Genomic DNA, 6,284 nt, shown 5'->3' with positions numbered 1-6,284 from the left:
CCCTGACGGCAGCAGCTTGAAGAAGCTTTGCATTGGGTGCGTGGGATCAGCTGCTATGCAAAGGGCTTTTTTAGTGAGACGGGTGCTGTAAATGTCCTGGAGGGAGGGGAGAGAGACACCAATGATCCTCTCTGCAGCTCTCACTATGCGTTGGAGGGTTCTATGACAGGACGCATTGCAGGCTCCAAACCACACAGTGATGCAGCTCGAGAGGATGCTCTCGATGGTGCCTCTGTAGAAAGTGTACATGATGGGGGCTGGTGCTCCTGCTCTTCTTAGTTTGCGGAGAAAGAAGAGACGCTGCTGTGATTTCTTGGCCAGTGCTGTGGTGTTGTACGTCCAGGAGAGATCCTCTGTGATGTGCACACCCAAGTACGAACCATGGCTATGCTTTCGCTCCTTACTTAGACCCACAAAATGGCGGATCGGGCCAAAATCCTTTCCACGCCCACCCCCGTGACATCACGCTCCAAAGCCCTATATATCCTCTTTGGTAGAAGAACGACCAAAGTCGACAACGGCCAAAGGGGAAAACCCCAGAGCAACCTACAAGGAAAAAATTGCCATTGGGCCACTTGCCCTAAACTCTAATATCCTGCAGTTCAAAGCCAGTATAATATTGTTGAAGAGGGGATTTAAATGACTTTGAACCTAGGATGGCTTGTTGGTGCTGGATGGGGTGGTCAGAGTATTTTAGAAACAGTTGATCTGCTGGGATTTTCCTACACAAGGGAGCCCATCTCTAAGATTTACAGAGAATAATCTGAAAAAGAAAATATCCAATGAGTGACCATTCTCTGGGTGAAAAAAATCACTTGTTGATGCCAGAGGTCATAGCAGAATAGCCTGACTGCTTTGATCTGAAAGGAAAACAGTAGTATATCTGTGGTATAAACGACCCAAGGCATACAGCATTTTAGGCACATGAACATTTTATTTACATTGTTACATGTATGCTTGTGCAGTTCTAGTTGTCTCGCTCCAGTGCAGTACACATCTCTGTTGCCAGGTCCCGACATCCTAGGCATACAGGGGAGGCATGTTTAGATAATGAGAACAGCTGTGTGGGTCAGCCTCCTCTGACATCATACTCTGAACCCACCACTTGCCTGCAGCTGAGCCACCAACCACAACCTGTCACAATCACCTTACAACCAACATATGTGAAAGAGTATCTCTAAACTCACAACACAATGAGCTTTAAAGCAGATGGGCTACAGCAGAGAAGACCACACTGGGTGCAGGTAATGGTGTGGGAGTTATTTTCCTGGCACACTTTGGACTCCTTTGTACCAAATGAATGTCATTTAAACTACTAATACTCCTTAGTGGAGGTGCAGAAACATAACTTTAATAATTATAGTGGCACTCTACAAGCTCATTTAGGACACTGATGTCTCATACCCACACAAGATTTTTATAACATTACAGATAGGCCACACTGGATGGTGGAGACAGCTCCATGTATTTAAAAAAATATTGGTGCAATGCTCTTTTGATAGATGTCACTGTAGAGAGAGTTTAGAGGTGCATGGATGGGAAAATGGGTGTGGGAGAGTAGGGACCTCAACCTATCGCTTGATTTCTTATCCACTACTTTAAATCTGTTCAATGATATCTACACACAATTTTGGGTGCCAGACTTTGTCCCCTTTGACAACTCGTTTTTAGCAAATCCAGAATAGTCCTTTACCACCATTTGCCTTGTGACAAATAAAAGATCAGTGGAAGCAGATTTAGAGGATGTGGATTGGGAAGTGCACTCCCTAACACTCAAGCACCACACAGTCTCCCAACACCCTGCTCATTGTCTCTGTGGTTATTATCCGCTTGCTTCCACAACACTTCGCCCCCTCAACCGTTCTGTCCCGAGGAGACACAATGTTAAGCAGCTTTCTTCACAGCAGCGGTTTATTCAGGACATGTGAATAAACACACTAAGTCACTTTAAAATGTACAGATTAAAAAATGTGTTTATCAGTGTTCAGAATCATAAAGGCATCAGTTGACAAGCTGTCAAATTTTGTATTTACTAAATAATGTTTCACATTAATCCAAAAGTACCCTATGTCTGACTGATATAATGTTATCACTTTAGAATTAGCAAAGACAATATTTTCCCATGTCTAAAAAGGGCTTATAATCCACAAAATGCATTTTGTAGGTTGTTTTACAGAGCAAAATAACTAGTAATGACTCGTGCTGCTTGTGACTAATTAGCAGGGAAGGCAGGATTAAAGGTGTAATACCTCTTAAGAATCATAATTTAAATACACTAGGAAACACTACAGAGATATAGAAGAACACCTAGAACACTTCTTATAGATTAATTAAAAAAATATTTCCCAGACTGATGTTTCACCAGGACATTTAAATGTTTGCTAAGTGTCTATAAACTAAGTTAGTAACTCAGAAGACTAGAATTTGTCTTCTAAGAAAATGTCTTGGAAAACATTCTGGTTTATAGTAAGAACACAGTGTATTAGACAGCAAAAAGTCTAAGAAGCAAAAAGAGAAAGGCTCGAGCAGTAATCATTGTACCTTCTTTTCACAAATAATACATAATTGCCTTTCCAGAATGTAATGTGTTTATATGGTAGGCACACAGCTCCATTTGAAGATGACCTAAATGACTAGTGATTAAGTGTAATTTGCACATATTATTAATAGCAGGAGGTGACAGAGTGATGCTAGTAATCTGCTGGGTTTTGTAGAGCTCAAATTCAATTAGCTCTGTGATCAAATATCCAAAACAAGTATAATGACTTGTTTCAATGTGATGACCATTACATGAAAGATAGCGCAATGATCAAACTTTGAAGACTGATTTTTTTGTTCTTCAAATGTGACATTGTCCTTTCTTTATTTTTATTTTTATTTTTTTATTTTTTTTTTCTAAATGACATCAGAAACAGCAGTATGCGACATTACGTGATGGCAGAGCTTCAGTTCATCCTTTGTCTTTTTTTTTTTTTTTTTTTTTTTTTTTAATAAATAGGACAGGGGGAATGAATGAGAGAAAGAGGGGGAGAGAAAGAAAGAAAACCAAAGGGGAGAAGAGACGGTGAGAAGGGGGGGAAGAGAGAGAAAAAAAAAAGAACTCCTGGGTCACCTGTATGGAGAAAAAAAAAAACAAACAAAAAAAACAAACAGAGGAGACAGCAAACAACAAAGAGCAACATAATAATAGAGAAAACAAAGCACCATCACAATAAACTAGTTAGTCATAGATATCAATATTTACTAAGTAATAAACGATATTGTGCAGCACGCAAGATAGCGCACAGTGTGCTTTGAGGCAGCAGCCAAGAAAGCTTTAGTCCGCGTCTGTGAATACCCATGTGTGCATACCTGTGTGGATCAGCATGCTTGCATTCCAAAGGTTTCTCCATGTAATGATCTGCTAGGGAGTGTGGGGGGGCCACAGCCCCGTCCTCCAGGGTGTGAAGCGGGTATGGAGGAGATCAAAACTCCAGACATCCAGAGGCCCCCAGAACACAAGAGACCATGGAAGACCAACAGAGGGGCAGCCGCGCCACTGTTCCAGTAAGAGCTGAGGAGAGTCCCAGATGAGGGCTCGCCCAGCAGCCGCGGAGCAGAAGTCAGGGGGAGTTGCAGTGACGCGCCCGTGAGCTCCGCCGGCCCCCAGCTGCGCCTGAGTGACCGAGCCCTAGGCCGAGAGGCCGGGGGCACCCCACCTCCAAAGGGGCCCGAGCGAGCCCCAGGCCCCAGGCCCCGACAAGCGGCCGCCAAGGAGTGAGCCGGTGTGTACCCGGACGCCCACCCCCAGACACAAAGAACCACCAACACACCGACACCTGAGGGAGTCCGCCACCGGCAGGGGAAGTGGTGGTGGGTGGAGATAGGCCTCCAAACCTTGGAGGGCCTGAGATGTCCCCAGAGAGGTGGCGTCTGATACCCAACCTGACATATAGACACAGACATACAGGCACACACAGATACAAACATCCATTCCCACCCTCATGCTCTCATATGCACTCACTCCACACTCAACCAACGTGGAGACAGACATAAAGAGACGCTGTACACACAATCACACTCCCCAAGCGTACTCTACAAACCGGGTCTAGGTACCCTTGCCCCTGGAGGGGGGAATTGCACCCAGACCCAGGTGGTGTTACCCTTTTCCCTGCGGTGTCCTTTCTTTAAAAAAAAAAAAATCTAAAGCCTTGCATGTATGTAAAATCTAACTCAAAGTGATATATATTTTAAAGCCAAAAAAACACCATTATAGAGTGAATAGTTTAACAATTTCAACAAAGCAAGCAAGAATTATGCAGGAAATTTTGTAAATTTGTGCATGTGGTGTCACTTTTACGGCAAATGTAATGGGACACACAACTCAACATGTTCATCTTTTGTCTCATCAGTCAGGTTCACCATGGTTACATGTTTTCACCATTTGTGGATAATACCTCTCTCACTGTGCCAAAAAGTTGATTCTCTTCATCTGCACGCAGCATTTTCAGTGGGAAAAATGTTTCATCCTCTGAGGGAATTATTCAGTCTCAACTGACTGCAGGTTTCTTGATCATTAATATGCAAACCTGCAAACCACTGATCAAAACCACTGATCAATGGCCATGAGTACCATTCACAGAGAGTTGGGGAATGGCTGCAATCACAGCATTGTAAGATGGTGAAAGATGTACCCTTAGGCCCCCTCCTTGATTCAGAGATGATCTCTCCCTTTTCATATCCCATGTCCAGGATGTGTGCATCCTCAACATTGAAAGAGTTTCCACTGGCCTGTTGGTGTAAATGGAATGCAAAGTCATGACCTAATGAGTTAGCTTTTCTGTGTTGTACCATCCGCATCGACACAGGTTGTTTGGTTTCCCCCAAGTATAACTCATGACAATCCTCCTGGTACTTAACAAAACTACACTATATTACTCTGCCCAAGGAACGGGTCCCACAACCTGATTCTTGGGCTGGACCGATTTTTGGCGCTGAGTGTTTTGGGGTTTGAAAACCACAGAGAAGCGGTGTTTAGAAAAAATGTATCTCAACTGCTCCGATACTCCTGACACATAAGGGATCACTAAGGGTTTTTGTTTAGGCAGCAGTTGTCCTTCTCTCCTGGATCAGCTGGAGCTTTCTTTAGGCGCCTTCCCAGCTTTTACAAATCCAGCTAGGATAACCACATTTACTCAGGGCCTTCTTGATGTGATGTTCTTCTCTTCCCTGGTCGCTGTGTCTGTGAGGATGGTGTTCGCTCTGTGTTGTCCTGATGACACCCAGTTTGTGCTCCAGTGGATGATGAGAGTCAAACCTTAAATACAGCTTGCCAGCTGAACTACCTCCAGATCAACACTAGTAAAACCAAGGAGCTGGTGGTAGACTTCCGCAGGCACAAACATCCTCCACTGCAACCACTGAACATCCGAGGTATGGACATTGAGGCTGTGGACAGCAACAGGTACCTTGGTGTTCACCTGAACAACAAACTGGACTGGACTCAAAATTCAGAAGCCCTCTACAGGAAAGGGCAGAGCAGGCTGTAGCTGCTGCAGGGACTCAGGTCGTTTGGAGTGGAGGGCCCACTCCTGAAGACCTTCTATGACTCTGTGGTGGCCACAGCCATCTTCTATGGTGTGGTCTGCTGGGGTGGCAGCATCTCTGCTGGGGACAGGAAGAGACTGAACAAGCTGATCAGAAGGGCCAGCTCTGTTCTAGGATGCTCTCTGGACCCAGTGGAGGTGGTGAGTGACAGCTGGTGGCTAAGCTGTCATCACTGTTGGACAACATCTCCCACCCCATGCAGCAGACTGTGACAGCACTGAGCAGCTCCTTTAGTGGCAGACTGCGGCACCCACGGTGTGGGACGGAGAGATTTCGCAGGTCTTTCCTCCCCACTGCTGTCAGACTCCACAACAAAGACTTTAACTGAACAAACACACACATCCACTGTATATAGTATTTTATTTAATTTTATTCCATTCTGTACAGTTGTGTACTGTATTCTTATTGTATTCTAATTTTTGCTTCATAACTTTTGCACTGTCCACTTCCTGCTGTGACAAAACAAATTTCCCACGTGTGGGACTAATAAAGGTTAACTTATCTTATCTTACAACAGCTAATGAAGAAGCTAAGCTAAGCTAAAGCCAGATAAGCCACAAAATAAATCAGATGAATGATAACATAATGCCCAAGCACTGGGTTTTTACTCTTTAAATTCCTTCACCTAATCCGTAAACCTATCCAAGGGCATCCTTCTAAGTGCACGTCTCTGCCTTACTCCAGCTACTGTTAGCAAT

The sequence above is a fragment of the Aulonocara stuartgranti genome (assembly GCF_965226115.1).
Source record: "Aulonocara stuartgranti genome assembly, chromosome: 7".
Classification (NCBI taxonomy): Eukaryota; Metazoa; Chordata; class Actinopteri; order Cichliformes; family Cichlidae; genus Aulonocara; species Aulonocara stuartgranti.
The sequence above is the reverse complement of the archived record's forward strand: the minus strand, read 5'-3'. Positions refer to the sequence as shown.